A 16369-nucleotide genomic window follows, 5' to 3' on the forward strand; every position below is an offset into this window, starting at 1 on the left:
ATTTTATTTTTTCTTTATGTATATGTGTGTGCCTGTTTTATTTATGTATATGTGTGTGTGTGTGCCCCACACATGCGTGTCTGGGGAGGTTGGAAGAGGGCACTGGCTTTCTTGGAACCAGAGTTAAAGGAGGTTGTGAGCTGCCTGGCGTGGGTGCTGCAAACCCAGTTCTGGGGGGTCTACAAGAGCAGCAAGTACTTTTAACTTCTGAATGGTTTCTCTAGCTCACTCTGAGATTCTTAAAATGATGTCAACAAACCAATTGTCAGCTTCCTTCTTTCAAGGTGAATTTCCTCCATTGCTGGTTTTGGAAACATCTTTGAGTCTAGTCTACAGTGATGTTTCCCTTTGTACATAATGGGTTTCCTTCTCTAACGTGAGCACCCACACACATCACTGGGGACCAGAGCCAAAATCTATCTCTTCTAGAAAGGTTTCTCATAATCCTCAAGGGGAGCTGTGAGGAAGAGGGAGAAAATGAATTTTCCAAGGGCATTTTCTGTTTGGGGAATTTTATTTGTTCCTGTAAAAAACACTCTCACTTACTTTCTCCTCAAGAAGACGTTGAAAAACAAAGCATTAATTTAAAACTATTTTAATAGGGGCTGGAAGAATGGGTCAGCAGTTAAGAGAAATGGCTATTCTTCCGGAGAATAGAATTTTGTTCCCAGAATCCAGACTTAAAACTGTTTCTAATTCCAGCACGAGGTTATTTGATGCCCCCTTCTGGCTTTTGGGCACCAGGCACACACAGAGCACAAAAAATATATTCAGGCTCTTCATGTGAGTTCCTGGCTTATACTCAGGTTGTCAAGTTTATGTGTCAAGCCTATTTATGATTGGATCCATCTCCCTTGCCCATCTCTGTGGTCTTAATACAACATGTCAGTCTCCAGAGCTTTCTCCTTAGATATGGCTTAGTGCCCATACAGCGTAGATTCTGGGAAGAGTTTTCCTTGGGAAGCAAGCAGTAATTCATTCAAAGCAAGCCATCATTAAGTGGGAAAATGTGAGCTGGGAGTTTATTTAGAATGATTAGATGGCATTCTGAAGTCTCTGGATCTAAGTGCCACTAGTTGGGCACCACTTTGTGGGAAATGGACTCTATTTTGCTGACTTCCTATGATACCAAGGAAAATGTATAAATCTTGAGTCTGTGAACTATGATAATTTTTAAAAAAGCTTGAGTAGCCAGGGTTTTACCAAGGCTAGATTAATAACGTATCAGAACTCCAATGATAAAAGTTAAAACTCTGAATTTTGAAGTCGTAACATCATATGTATCATATTTAAGTCTCATTTTTTTTTCACGTACCTTAAGTCACTTCCTCAGACCTTTACAATTTGCATAAACTTTAAACTTTTCCTTTTCCTTCTGGAAACATGCACTCATTTACTATGAGACATAGGCGCTTGATTACTGAGAGCAGTCATTGAAAAGCAAGTTTTTTTTTTTTAAATGAAAGTAAATAAGTAGCAACAGCATGGTTGGTTGAATTTGTCTTTACACTGAAGCCTGTTTTGTGAGTTTACCTTTCTCAGCATAAAGCCTGCCAGAAAGGTAAACCTGTCTGTGAGTTTGCATTTATCAGCAGGAGACCTAGTAGGTCTAGAAAAAGCAAGACCTGATTTTTACCTATAAAATGGACTGGCCTGGCAGCTGCAACGTTTGTGGGAGAATCTGGCTAAATCTGCTTGCTGCTGTTAAACTGGTAAAACAGGACAAACCATCAACACCATCACTGAGATCTGAGAAGGCTAAGTCTGAGTAAGAAGTATAAACCAAATGACTTCTGTAACAAGTAGAACGACAGAGATCTGCTACTTGGACAGCCAGCCTATGGTCCTCCATGATGATCTGGATGGCTTTGTTTGGGGTAGAGGTCTTCAGTCTTTGGCTGTCAGACAGGACAGCACTAAGTCTCTGGCTGCCACACAGGGTAGAATCAGCCTTTGGCCCGGAAGTTCTGAGAGATTTTCTTGTGTAAGATGAACTTGGGGAAAGTGACCTACCTTGGCAAGTCAGAGTAGGGCAGTCCACCCAACAGTTGTCTACTGTTTGGGTGGGGCCTGGGTGGTGGCCTAGGTATGGGGACAGTTCTTTGCCTAGTGGCTAGGGTGACCATATTCAAAGCAAGGCATAGATGGAGTCCTTTGCTGTCCATCTTCTTTGGAGTTAGCCCCAGTGCTGCTACCAGAAGCTGATATTTTTGTCTATCAAAAGGTGTTAGGTCCCAAGCAATTCCATTTCCCAAAGTCTGGCATTTAGATAAAAGTCAGCATTCCCTCGGACATATGGTTCTTCTATCAACCTATGCCTATGTTGCCTATTAGCATATCAAGGTTTATGCTAGCCTCTAGGCTCCGTATGTCCCTCAGTCCCTACTAACTTGAGTGCCTATTTCAGAATCATCCTGTCTGGCATACCCCATCCCCTACCCTAAATCTCTCCAGCCCTGAGCTTCACTGCTTGCCTCCCTTCTCTTCCCCATATAACTCAGCCAGTTAGCTCTGTGCTTTCTCAGTTCTGCTCTTCACTCCGCTCCTTGGCCTCTCTCCATCCGTTTGCCTGCTCTCCTCTTTCCTCTCTCTTTTCCTCTCTGCTCTCAACACCTCCTCTCATGGCCTGGTCTATTCTGCTGGCCATGTTCAGTCTGGACTCTTCTGGATTCTTCTGGCTGTTCCCTTCCTCGAGGCTATGATAAAAATCTTCTGGACCATACCTCATTTTCATTCACAGGGGAGGGACTGAGTGCTGTTATCCAATCTATTAAGTATACCTGATTTCAAACAAACTTTACATTCTTTTTTACTTGCTTTGGGCTCAACTTTCACATATGCAGAAGGCTAAAACTTGTCCCTGCAAATGAATTGTGTTTGTATTTAGCATGACTACAAGCTTTAATGTTCTGAGTACATTAAAGAATCTATCTGATCATTTATAAAGTGACTGACCATTAACTTGTACGTCTCAATTACCTTTAATGCTTTACAACAAATTAGTAGCTTTTTAATAAGATTAGGATTTTACAATTTTATCTATTAAGTTTGAGCTTTAAAAGTTTGAATTGAAGGTTTAATTGAAATTCTTTATTATCAAAATCAAACTTTAAACCATAAATACAGCACATAGACTGGGAACCTCATCTTTCTGCTTTTTAACAGTATAATAATATCTTTTATAGAATATTACAATTTTTTCATATGACTCAGTTTCTCTAAATAGTTAAAACTTAACAAAGTTAGCAAAGACAAAGGCTAGACACGTGGAGGTCAGAAGCAACGTGCAGGAATTGACTTTCTTTTTCCACTGTGGGTTGTGGGGATCAAACTCAGGCCATCAGGCTTGTGTGACAAATACTTTTACCTGTTGAGCAATATCACCAGCTTCAGTACCTCTTACTACAGAAAGTACTAGAATAACAGGGTCCAGAATGGACTGTTCTATACACACACACACACACACACACACACACACACACACACACGAAAATTTATACACAGCCTGGAAATGCTGTTGTTTTGTGATCCTCTCACAAATCTTTTGAACTTCTGAATTTTCAGAGTTCAAAGTAAAAATGAGAGATACAACAGCAAAAACCTAGTACCATTCATTAATCACGTACATGTTCTTTTCTTTAAATGAAAACCAAGCTAATTCTGTGCAGGTGTGAATGTGTTGCAGAGTAAGTGGGGAGTGTAGCTGTCTAGGTTCCAAGAGTGTGGGTTTCTTCATCTCTCTTGTCTGTCTGTAGAAGGTATTTGATGGCAAGATTGATCATTGTTCAGCATGGCTGCTGGAGGGCCTGCTCAAGGTAATAGGTGAAGAAGAAACCTACAATCAACCTTACTAAAGTAAACATGGAGGAGAAATGGCAGGGATTCTGCTCATGACTGTCTTGGTGCAGAAACAAAGCTCGGATGCTCCGTATGTCCCTCCTCAGTAACACATCAGCTGGGTTATCTGGCGTGATGCCTGGGGTTTTCCCAAGCAGGCTCCACCACTGCCCTAGTCTGTGCAGGGACAGGATGTTGATTGTGCAGAGTGTTTGTGGAAGCCTGCAGGTTTCTTCTTTGGTAAAAATGTTTGCCAGGAGGTCTAGGATTTTTTTTTTGTACAGGGATTCATATTCTCTCTGTCACTTAAAGATGTTCAATAATCTTGCTGCTGGGATGAAAACATCACTTGTTTCTACAGCTCAGCATGGAGTTCTGGAGGCACTGGATGTAGTCAGGTCCTGCACATTGGCCAAGATCTAGACAGAGCAGAAGAATCTAAGTATGTCAGGAAAGTGATTAACAAAGTTGCCAATTTGGATGGGGACATTCTAGAATGAATGTAGTTTAATATTGCACATATAGCAAGAGGGGAAGTCAGGCTTCTTATTTCAGGAAAAAGGTATATTCTGTTCCTGATTTTCCTGAGACTCCTACACAAAGTTCCATGCTGTTTTCCCCAGCATCATCATTTGCTTAGGACTTTGTCCTTGTCTCCTCTGCTTCTCATTGAAGATGTGGCTGCCTTCTCATTCCATCCCCACCTAATATGAGAAATTCTAGGCGATATAATGAGAGCTTATTAGTGAGCAAAACAGGCAAAATATAATTTAATCTTTACAAGTAATTTATTATTATTTTTATTCTGTATGAGGTGTGTACATGCTACCGCATGTGTGTAGAGGTCAGAGGACAACTTGTGGGAATCAATCCTCTTACATCATTTGGGTCCTGGAATCAAACTTAGATGGTCAGGCTTGATGGCGGGGACTTTCACCCATTTAACCACCTCACTGGCCCAAAATACGTGTATTTTCATAGGACATTTTGGAGTCCTACCACCTTCTCCCACTTAGATAGTTGGCTCTGTAACTAAAAAGTGGGAGTGGAGACAGTGGAGCAGAAATACAAATTTGATGGCTTGTTCTTATGTGCTTGTGTGTGCCTTCTCCATGGAAGCCTCCATTAAATGCAATGGTGACATTAGAACTTGCTTACTGTTGACTTGATCTAAATTACACTTGTTTGTTTATTTCATGTGTGCACAGACACATGCTACGGTGCTCCTGTGGAGGTCAAAGGACAACTTGAGGGAGTTGGTTCTCTTCCTCCACTCTGTGGATTCCAGGGACTGATCCCAGGTCACCAGCCTTACTGCTTTCATCCACTGAGCCATCTCACCAGCCCGCTGATGACAAGTACTTAAATGACAAAGCTGAGACAGTGAGGAGCTCGCACCGTGCACACATTATTTCACGTTGTGTCAAGGAAACAGACTCAGAGAGCTTATGCACGAATATGCTGAAATGCAAGCTTTCTACGTGTACGAAGAAAGCCTGGGTGTTGAGAAACTGACAGTGGACAGAGACACGGATGCCAAATGCGGGTAGTCTTTAGAACAGCTGGGATGGTAATTGCTTGGCTGTTTTGAGATGGGTGGGAAAGGGGGCAAGGCACAGGCTGAAACAATAAGACAGTTGTCTAGGAAAAAACTATTGTCACCTGACTTGAGTTTTCAATCTTTCAAGACCATACATTTTGTAAATTAGGAATATTGTCACCAGGTGGCAGTAGCACACAGGGTTATTTTTAAAATTTATTATTATTATTATTATTATTATTATTATTATTATTATTATTATTTAGGGAATGAGAAAAACAATTGCTAAACATGTCCATGAAAATGAAATCAAGAGTTGGAAGAGGTGAGTCTGGTCTCAAAATGAAGGTAAACCCACTGCCTTGTCTCCCCAGCCTGACTCTGGTCTCTACTGCTGCTGCTGGGGGAGGAGGGTCATGATCCAAAGGAACCAGAACAGTTGAGGAAGCTGTTTTCTATTGGTGGTCTGAGCTTTGAAACCACATGGATGACAGCCTAAGAGAACATTTTGAGAAATGGGGCATGCTTGCAGACTGTGTGGTAATGAGAGATCCCCAAACAAACCTCCAGGAGCTTTGGTTTTGTGACTCACACTTGTGTTGAAGAGGTGGAAGCCGTAATGTGTGCTTGGCCACGCAAGGTTGATGGATGTGCAGTGGATCCTAAGAGCCACTTACAGAGAGGATTCTCTAGAAGGGAAGGAAGTTTTGTTGGTAGTATTAAAGAAGATATAGAAGAACTTAATCTAAGAGACTACTTTGAAAAGTATGGCAAGATTGAAACTAGAGAAGTTACGGAAGACAGGCAGAGTGGAAAAAAGAGACAATTTACATTTGTAACTTTTGATGATCATGACACAGCTGATAAAATTGTTCAGAAATACCACACTATTAATGAGCAAAACTGTGAAGCAGAAAAGGCCCTTTCTAAACAAGAGATGCAGCCTGCTGGATCACAGAGAGGTCATAGAGGTGGATCTGGCAATTTTATGGGTCTTGGAGGAAACTTTGGAGGCAGTGGAGATAATTTTGGTCATGGTGGAAACTATGGAAGAGGAGACTATTGATGATGGAGGTGGTGGCAGCAGAGGTAGTTATGGAGGTGGTGATGGTGGATATAATGGATTTGGAGGTGATGGTGGCAACTCTGCTGGTGGTCCTGGTTATAGTAGTAGAGGAGTCTATGGTGGTGGTGGACCAGGATATGGAAACCAAGGTGGTGGAGGAGGAGGATATGGTGGTTATAATGATGGAGGAAATTTTGGTGGAGATAAATATGGTGGTTGTGGGAACTACAATGACTTTGGTAATTATAGTGGACAACAGCAATCAAATTATGGACCCATGAAGGGGGACAGTTTTGGGAGAAGAAGCTCAGGCAGTCTCTATAGTGGTGGCTATGATGGAAGTGGTAGGTATGGTAGCAGAAGGTTTTAAAAACAACAGAAAAGGGCTCCAGTTCTTAGCAGAAGAGAGAGCGGGGAGTTGTCAGGAACACTACAGGTTTCATTGAGACAGTCATCCCACCTGTATTAGAGGACCTGTACAAATCTGCCACGGAAGGAACGATGGTCCATAGAAAAGTTAGGCAGCTTAAACATGAAATCCTTCTTGCTCAGGACTGTCATAGCCACAGTTTGCAAAAAGTGAGCTATTGAATCGAGCAATGTAGTGTCAATTAGATGGACATTCCTGAGTTGTTTTTTTTTAAAACCTGTTGTAGCTTTTTCTTCTCCTTTTCTTTACACCAGGTATATTGCCCTGTAAATTGTGCCAGTGGTACCAGGAATAAAAAAAAAATTAAGAAATGTTTAACTTTTCAGTATTGGTGTAGTTCAGTTTTTCTACATTTTAGTACAGAAACTTTAGTTAAATGCAGTTTTGAAGGTGTTTCCTTGTGAGATAACAAGTAAAGAAGATCGTTGTTAACTACTATTTTGTATGAATTTTGGTAAAGTTGAAAATTTGTATGAAATTTTATAAAGAAACACCTACTGGCCTGCAGCTTAAGGGGAATCTATTCTCCCCATTTCCCAAAGCATCATGAAAAGGTCTGACATGTGGAGAGAGTAGGTATTTGTATGTTTGCAATGTGTGTTTTAGATAATTAGGATTGGATAATAAAAATTAGCATATTTGTGAATTTAATAACCTTATAATGAAATATATTTTATTATATAAATATAATTACCTTCAAATGAAAAAGACCTCAAAAGTTCCTATTTGGTTTTTGTGGATTTTCTTTCAAAATGTAATCATGATTTTAGCGTGTTATGGAGTTCTAGCCATGTTGAGATCATCTCCATTCCACATTTACCTTGGTCACACTGAAACTGCTACCAATACTTTGGGATATGAAGTATTTATACTGCCCTCTACTTAAGTTCTGGAAAAGGATGGTGGATGTATTTCATCTCCTGTATTAACAATCTACTTTTAATACAGGATGACTAAGTTTGCTGTTTCTGAGCAAACTGATAGGTACCTGGTTTATTCTGCTTTTCAAATTTAAAGTCCCAAAGTTCGTTGATCCAGTCAATTTTCTGGGTTTAGTCTCCCCTCCCCACACACACAACTTTTCAGAGCAGAGGAATAAAAGTCACTCATTTGAACCCCTAACTGGCTGGCATGCTTTCCCATTTATTTCCTATACATTTTTTTTTTTTTTTGGTTTTTCGAGACAGGGTTTCTCTGTGTAGCTTTGTGCCTTTTCCTGGAACTCACTTGGTAGCCCAGGCTGGCCTCGAACTCACAGAGATCCGCCTGGCTCTGCCTCCCGAGTGCTGGGATTAAAGGCGTGCGCCACCACCGCCCGGCTTTATTTCCTATACATTTTGCTGGATGATGAAGCCAAGGATTGTTAAGATATCATTGTCCAAAACAAAGCAGGAGAAAATGTAGCACAGTTGTTTAGTGTAAGCACCTCACTCCCCAAAGATCTGAGTTCAAATTTGGATAGTCCTGAATGCGTAAATCCACAAAGAACACACTGTAGACAAATTTCTAAGCAGTCTTATTAAATAAAAAAAAAAACACGGAGCAAGATATAGGGGTGAAAGCCTCTAAGATCAGGGAAATAGGAATAGTCACCTAATAGTCAGCTAACCTTACCTCACCATGCCGCAGTTTCCAAAGTGTACTACTTCCTGTCTACCCACGCCTTTATTGCCTTGCTGTTCTGCCCTCTCATTGGCTCTTAGCCCAGCTACCTCACTGCCTTGTCACTGCCTGTCTGTACAGATCTTCAGGTCTCTATGGTTGGTACTGGGATTAAAGGCGTGCATCACCACACTTGGCTCTGTTCCCTAGTATGGCCTTGAACACACAGATACCCTGCCTGCCAAAGTGATTGGATTAAGGGCATGTGCTACCACTGCCTGACTTTTGTGTTTACTTAAAATGGCTTACTATTTCCTCTGATCTCCAGGCAAACTTTATTTATTAACACACAAATAAAATATCACCCCATTTCCCCTTTTTTTGTCTAATAAAAATAAAAAAATAAAAATGTTATAATTAATATAAGAAAAACTGTATACAATAAGTACAATAACTATATACAATCTATACAAGCAATAAATACATCAACAATGTCTAGTCCATTTACATTTGACAAATTCAGAGAAAATATTCCATTATATATCCTATTTTGGTGAGTCCAAAATGTACCTAATTCACTTTCTATTCTAACTTGTACTACCAACAGAAAACTATCTTATGATGTCTGTCTTTCAAACTTACACATTTAACACCTCTTAGTGAGTTTCTTTTCTGAATTTTTTTTTTTTTTTTTGGTTTTTCGAGACAGGGTTTCTCTGTGTAGCTTTGTGCCTTTTCCTGGAACTCACTTGGTAGCCCAGGCTGGCCTCGAACTCACAGAGATCCGCATGGCTCTGCTTCCCGAGTGCTGGGATTAAAGGCGTGCGCCACCACCGCCCGGCATTTTTTCTGAATTTCTTAACAAGGAAATTGTTACTACAACTATCTAATCTTCAACTCTCTCAGAGACCCAAGAAGGAAATAATATTACCTAGTAAAACAGGAAGTGTAAACAAACGACTTCCAAAAAAACTGTGAGTTGACAGAAACAGCCAGCTACCTGGACAGTCACCCAAGGTTCTTCTGCACATGGGGCATCATATTCAGCCTACAGGCTTAGCATATCTGACAGACTCATTTGTGAAGTAGGATGTACACAAGGCCCACAGATTGACCTCACATTTGGTGCGAGTATTCCATGTACCAGATAAACTCGAATTCTGCCAGTGTCCTGTCATGATTCAGGATTTTAAATTCTGGAAATTGCTGGTGTTTTTGGAATTCAGCTGCCTATTCTTCTCAGCTTGTGGATAGCTTCATCTCAGTGTCCTATTCTTCTCCATATCCCATTCTTCTCGGCTTGTGGGTGGTTTCATCTAGGCATCCCATTCTTCTTGGCTTGTGGGTGGCTTCATCTCCTTTGTTAAATGCCAGTCTACCAGTGAGAGGTTAGACTCAGTCAGCCTAGTTACTCTTTTAAGAATAACTGTTTCAGCTACTGTTTCACGGCACACCAGAAGCTGTCAGTCCATTGCCTGTTCAGCTGCCTTTGAAGAAAGGGGCACTGTAACTTTTCTGGATTGCAAAGCAACTTCAGTGATGGTGCCATGTTGTCCTGGCCTCAGAGGATGCCTGTTGCCAAAGCTGCAACCGCATTTGTCTTTGCAAGTATTGGTAGTCCTTTGTTTCGTGTCCTGTTTGTCCATTTTGGATAGCATACTGTCAGCAGTCGATTCAAGGGCACTTTGTTGCCCAGTGGCTAACTTTTGCCACAATGAAAGTTAACTCCATATGCAGTTTCTTCAATGCCCATATCTTCTCTGAAGTAAATTGGTGCTGCCAGGAGCTGATATGTCTCATAGCCATAAAAGAAGAAAAAAAATCTAAGTTATTAAAACATTTTAAATGCCATATTCTGTATATCTCTGAAGGGCTTGAAGATGACCTGTCTATCTAAAATATATCTCTGCTTGACCTTGAAAACATAACTAATATGATTACAAGTTTGATTGTAATGTCTAACTACTAACTTTCATTTCTTTATATCATAATAGTTGGTAATAATAACATTCAAGGATTAGCAAATTGCATTACACTGTTAAATGAACTGTATAAGTACAATATCTTGAACAAGATTATAAATATATGTATGGCATTTTCTAACAATATCAGTCTCAATATACATAATTTGTATACAATATATAAAAATCCAATCCAATGTAAAGTATTTAAAACTAGTAGTTGTCTTTTAAAAGTAGATTCAATAATCTACCTTTTTATCTATATCAGATCTATCTCCCCTCTCTTTTCTTTTCAGAGTAGATTCAATACTCTATCCTTTATTCTATCATTTATATATATCCCTTTTTCAGAGTAGATTCAATAATCTACCTCTTCTTTATATCCTCTTTTTTCTTTTCTTTTTATTTTTTCCCAAATAAGAACCTTAAATCTAATCTCCTTTGTTTAGCTCTTTTCCTGACCATTAACAACAACAACTTGTAACCAACCCTCCTAAACAATGACAACTATCCCAAATCCAAAACCACTGAAAGACCAAAAACCACCTGCCCCACCCCACATCTTGGGAATGTGAGTGTTGTGTTCTTAAAATTGTTTCCTGCTGTTTGTGGGTGAAGACATCTTTAGGGGATCCTGAAAAGAAAAATTTTGGGCTACTTGTCAAGTTCCAGGAGGGGTAGCTATATCATTTGTTGTCCAGTCTCTGCATAATGCCAAAGTGCAGGTCTTATCTCAAGTCCTTGTTCAAGTAGTCTGAGGCTGGATCATATCAGCTAGCCATCTTGAAACTGTTCTGAGCAGTTTGGGTGATGTTTGTCAGCTTAGTGGTATTATTATTGTCCATGTGAAATTGTTGTCATGGGGCCCCATCAACTTTCTGGAGGCTTCAAATTTGCTGTTAGGCCTGGTTTGATTCCCTGGAGAAAACTGATAGAGACTCGAACACAAAAACATGTATAGGCAGCTAAATGAAGCCTTTTTTTTTTTTAGAATTAATTAGTACTCTATATGACCATTAATATAATGGAGTTTTTTGTCTGAATCTGTCAAATGTTAATGGACTAGACATTGTTAATGTAATTCTTGACTGTATATATTGTATATACTTATTGGAAATAGCTATAAGCTTCTTTTGTTATCTTAGACAAAAAGGAGGAAATGTGGTGATATTGTGTCCCCCCCCAATATATTGAGCACCCTAGTAAACTTATCTGGGGTCAGAGAACAGAACAGCCACTAGACAGACATAGAGGCCAGAAAATGGTGGCACACATATCTTTAATCCTAGCATTCTGGAGGCAGAGATCCATCTGGATCTCTGTGAGTCCAAAGTCACACTGGAAACAGCAAGGCATGCTAGCACATGCCTTTAATCCCAGGAAGTGATGGCAGGAAGCAGAAAGGTATATAAGGCATGAGGACCAGGAACTAGAGGCTTTTTAAGCTTTTAGCTTTTAGCAGCAGTTCAGCTGAGATCCATTTGGGTGAGGACTCAGAGGCTTCCAGTCTGAGGAAGCAGGATTGGCTGAGAAGTTGGTGAGGTGAGGTTAGCTGTGGCTTGTTCTGCTTCTCTGATCATTCGGCATTCACCCTAATACCTGGCTCTGGGTTTGTTTTTATTAATAAGACTTTTTTTTTTGTTTTGTTTTTTGAGACAGGGTTTCTCTGTGTAGCTTTGTGCCTTTCCTGGATCTCGCTCTGTAGACCAGGCTGGCCTCGAACTCACAGAGATCCGCCTGCCTCTGCCTCCCGAGTGCTGGGATTAAAGGCGTGCGCCCCCACCACCCAGCTTAATAAGACCTTTTAAGATCTGTGTTACAACACACGATTGTTCTTTGTATACATTTCATGCTAAAACACGGTGGTGTGAATTACAATTTGTTCAGAGACCCTGGGTGAGAGGAGTTTTAGATACCAAGGTCATATACATGAAAAATGTCTACTGTCACGCCAGCTAGTGCAATTTCATTTGAGTCCCAAGTATGTGCTCTGCCTGCTGTTGCTTCCTTGTTCAGTTGAAGGTTGAATTTAAATTGGCTTTTGAAATATTAGCAAAACAAGTGACAAAACGGGGGCTGAGGTGTGCTGGTGTTTGAACATGCTCTCTTCTTGCTCTAATTCTGTACCTCTGTGCATCATCAATATCTGGATGCATGCAGTGCTAGCATGGATCTTTGGTCATTACAAATAGTGAAGTTTCCCCAGAAAACACTCACAAACCAATAAATGTAACAGACAACAACAACAAAAAAAAATGAAATCAAATTATGTTTCTCATTACCATTAAAGTTAACATCATCACACACCCTGAAACAAAGAGCTTGGGCTTAGTCGGCTGTGATTGGTCAGAGGTCTGAGGTCAGACAAATCACACTTGACATGCCACTGCTGTCTTTTATTAACTGTGATCCTGGGAGAGCTATGTCACCCTAATATGGGTATTGCCATGATCAAATATCATATGCACCTGGTATAAATTTGTTGCTAAGTAAGTGAGACTTGTGAGTAGAAGCATACCCTCAGTGGCTCTATTTCACTTAAAAAAAAAACTTTACAAAAAGAAATGTTAAGTCAGACTTTTGGAGGATTGAGCATGACATTTCCAACATGAATCTTCAATCTGAGAATAAGGGGAGGGAGACAAACTCCATCTGGGACTGGTTGAACAGCAGGTGAATGGTGCCACTAGCTGTTTCATGCCATCAGAGCATATTTGGCTTTGTGTGGTCACTGCTGTTTGGCTGTTCTGACGCATTAGAGTAATGGAATAATGTGTTTTTTCCTTCCTTAGGACTTGGCTCTCAGCAGCTCCTGGCCCACACTGCTCCCCCTTTGTACTCTTATCTGTAGTTTAATTTTCCTTGCATGCAAACTCTGTGCCCAGGCTAATTCTTGATTTGTCGTGTGTGTGTGTGTGTGTGTGTGTGTGTGTGTGTGTGTGTGTGTGTTCACACATGCATGTGTGTACCCACTGTGGTGAGTACATTGAAATCTGTACATATATGTGGATATGAATGTCCTAGAGGATGCTACTGCATGCCTCATGTCTTTTCTCTGTGACAAATCAAAGTGGGTGAAGTTAGAGACAGTTCAAGAATGAGCCTCATTCCTTAGAGCTGTATCAGTACAACCAAAATCCAAAATCCGAGATGAGTACTCAAGAAAGCAAGATGGGCTGGCCACTGTTGGCCTGGGTATCAGACTAGGCCTTTCATGCTTTTTAGCATTCTTTTCCAGAAGGCCAAGGGGGAATTTTGAAGATGAATCACAGGAAGTGGATTGGGGACTTGGCCTTTTGGGTTCCCAGTTGTCTGGAGCTCCTCAGCTTCATCTTTACCTTCTCTTAGTCTGTGATCAACTGCAATGACATGGAGAGCATGTCCACTGTCACTTACATCATCATCAGGCCCATTTCTCTCTCTCCCTACTTCTCTGTTCAATGCACACACTTACTTCCAGGGTACCTGTTGTATACTTTGGTCAGGTTTGCCTTAGCAACAGTTCTTTGTTCCAGCTTGTACCTGGGCAGCTGGTGGAACCACTGGGGTTCAGGCTGATGTTGAATAAGAATTCAGAGCTCAATGTGAGTGTTGTGGAATATAAAGTGGTTACTGCAGGTTTGGGGTTGTGGTCACTAACCTGACCTTCCCCAGTTGACAGTCCCTGTGGATTATGGGAGACATTTTCCTCAAGAAACATTATTTTAGGACATGGCCAACAATGAGAAGTGGTGGTGGGGCTTTGTCTCCTCTGCCCAGATTAGCTAGAATTTTCTTTCCATCTTTCTCTGCAGGGCTGTAGGGTCCCCCTGGTGTTTCTGTGGGCCAACAGCACCATTTTTATGGTCTTGAGGCCTTCTGATCACCAGAATTTTACTTTCTACAACTAATAGGGAAACTCAAAACATCTTTAGTGTTCTTTCCAAAATCGTGTGTGCCTTGATTTTAGTGGTTTATTCTAAGCAAGAATGTTGTAGCTAGAGTTTTCCTGCCTTGCCCACAGTCAGGACAAATCTCTGTCACCCATCAGTCCCACAGCCGCTCAGACCCAACCAAGTAAACACAGAGACTTATATTGCTTACAAACTGTATGACCGTGGCAGGCTTCTTGCTAACTGTTCTTATAGCTTAAATTAATCCATTTCCATAAATCTATACCTTGCCATGTGGCTCTTGGCTTACCGGCATCTTCACATGCTGCTTGTCATGGTGGCGGCTGGCAGTGACTCCCTCTGCCTTCCTGTTTTCTCTGTTCTCCTCTCTGTTAGTCCTGCCTATACTTCCTGCCTGGCCACTGGCCAATCAGTGTTTTATTTATTGACCAATCAGAGCAATTTGACCTACAGACCATCCCACAGCAAAATGTAGCAATGGCTACTTTAGAGGCTCTGTTGACTCATTAATGGGAGAGAGAAGGAAAGGCATTTGAAGGTGTAAGTGCCCCACAGATGTGACAGGTGACAGGCACTGTGTACTTTGTGGTGAAATCTGGCTTTAGGCCACCAATTCCTCTAGAACTCTCACCCCTGACATTATTTTTCTCTTCACACTTAGGAAATAATGTGAAGCCAAGAAACCACTTAAGAATGACAGAAAAGCAAAAGACAAGATGAAGCAGAACAAAGCCCTAGGCAGCAGGTCAAACAGATGCTCTGAAGGACAAATCTCATGAGAAGCACCTTCCTTTTTGAGAGGAAACACCCACTTTTAATGAGTCTAAATGTGCCTGCAGTTCTTGGTGTAGGGTTGAGACCTTCTGGGCTTTCCCATACATACTTTGGTGTGCCAATTATTGTTGTCCTTGTTCAGCTCATGTTTAAGCAGTCTTGTTGACGAGACTTTATGGATGCAGCCTCTGAGATTACAAGGAGAGGAGAGGAGACGAGAGGAGACGAGAGGAGAGGAGAGAGAGAAAGAGAAGAGAGAGAAAGAGGAGAAAGAGAAAGAGGAGAGAGAGAAAGAGGAGAGAGGAGAAAGGAGAGAGGAGAGAGAGAGAAAGAGAGAGAGAGAGAGAGAGGAGAGGAGAGGAGAGAGAGAGGAGAGAGAGAGGAGAGAGAGAGAGAGAGACTCAGAGCAAGCTCCCTGATCCTCTGGCTCTTAGAATATTTCTGCCTTCTCTTCCACAATGTCTCCTGGGCATAGGGATGTTTTGAAGATATATCCCTTGGGACTGGGCTCCACAACTGTGTTTGGATTGATTGTGGATTTCTGTAATGGTCTGGACTTTTTCAAAGAGAAGTTTTCTTGATGAGGGATGAGAATTACACTTATCTGTTGTTGTAAGTACAAATATATAACCTTAATCTTAATTTACATGGGAAGGGACTGAGGCAGGGAAGTGTGATCATATAGTTAGGGTAAAAGCAGATCTAGATTCACTCTGTAATAAATTTTTTTTTTTCACATATAGCAGCTAATCAACTCAACTACATCACAGGGGAATGCAAACCAGAAACAAACCATGGTTTGGGGCCCCAGCAAATTTTGTTCAGGTTCCACTCTTGAGCATCTTTCCTGCTTGATGGAGCCCAGTAGTTGACAGTTGGCCATTGGAGGTGGGTTCCTTCAATGTAGAGAGCTGTGTTCAGGAAACCAACTATAGGCATTCCCCAGAAAACTTTAAATTTTCTATAGTGGAGAGTTAACATGAACACTATGTAACTAAAAGATTTGTCCAGGTAAAAGATGCAAAACATTCCCAGATAGCTTGTAGGAGTGAGAATGGATGTAGCTACATGTTTCCTGTTGTCATTTTCTGGGTCCCATCTCCTCACACACAATGGAGCTGATCAGTTGACCTCACTAAATTGAGTTATATATGTTTGGCATCATTCCTTTTTAAGTATAAGTATATTTATTAATTCTTTGAGAATTTCTTACCATATTTTGATTTTATTTACCCCCAACCCCTCACTTAACTTCCCCTCAGGCCC

General features: G+C 40.9%; 1 pseudogene; it reads left to right on the forward strand.

The window, feature by feature from the left end:
• Positions 1 to 5884: 5884 nt before the first annotated feature.
• Positions 5885 to 6813, forward strand: LOC128106755 (heterogeneous nuclear ribonucleoprotein A3-like; annotated as a pseudogene).
• Positions 6814 to 16369: the final 9556 nt, after the last annotated feature.

The sequence above is a fragment of the Peromyscus californicus genome, unplaced genomic scaffold (assembly GCF_007827085.1).
Source record: "Peromyscus californicus insignis strain IS unplaced genomic scaffold, ASM782708v3 Scaffold_9__1_contigs__length_137607984, whole genome shotgun sequence".
NCBI classification, from domain to species: domain Eukaryota; kingdom Metazoa; phylum Chordata; class Mammalia; order Rodentia; family Cricetidae; genus Peromyscus; species Peromyscus californicus.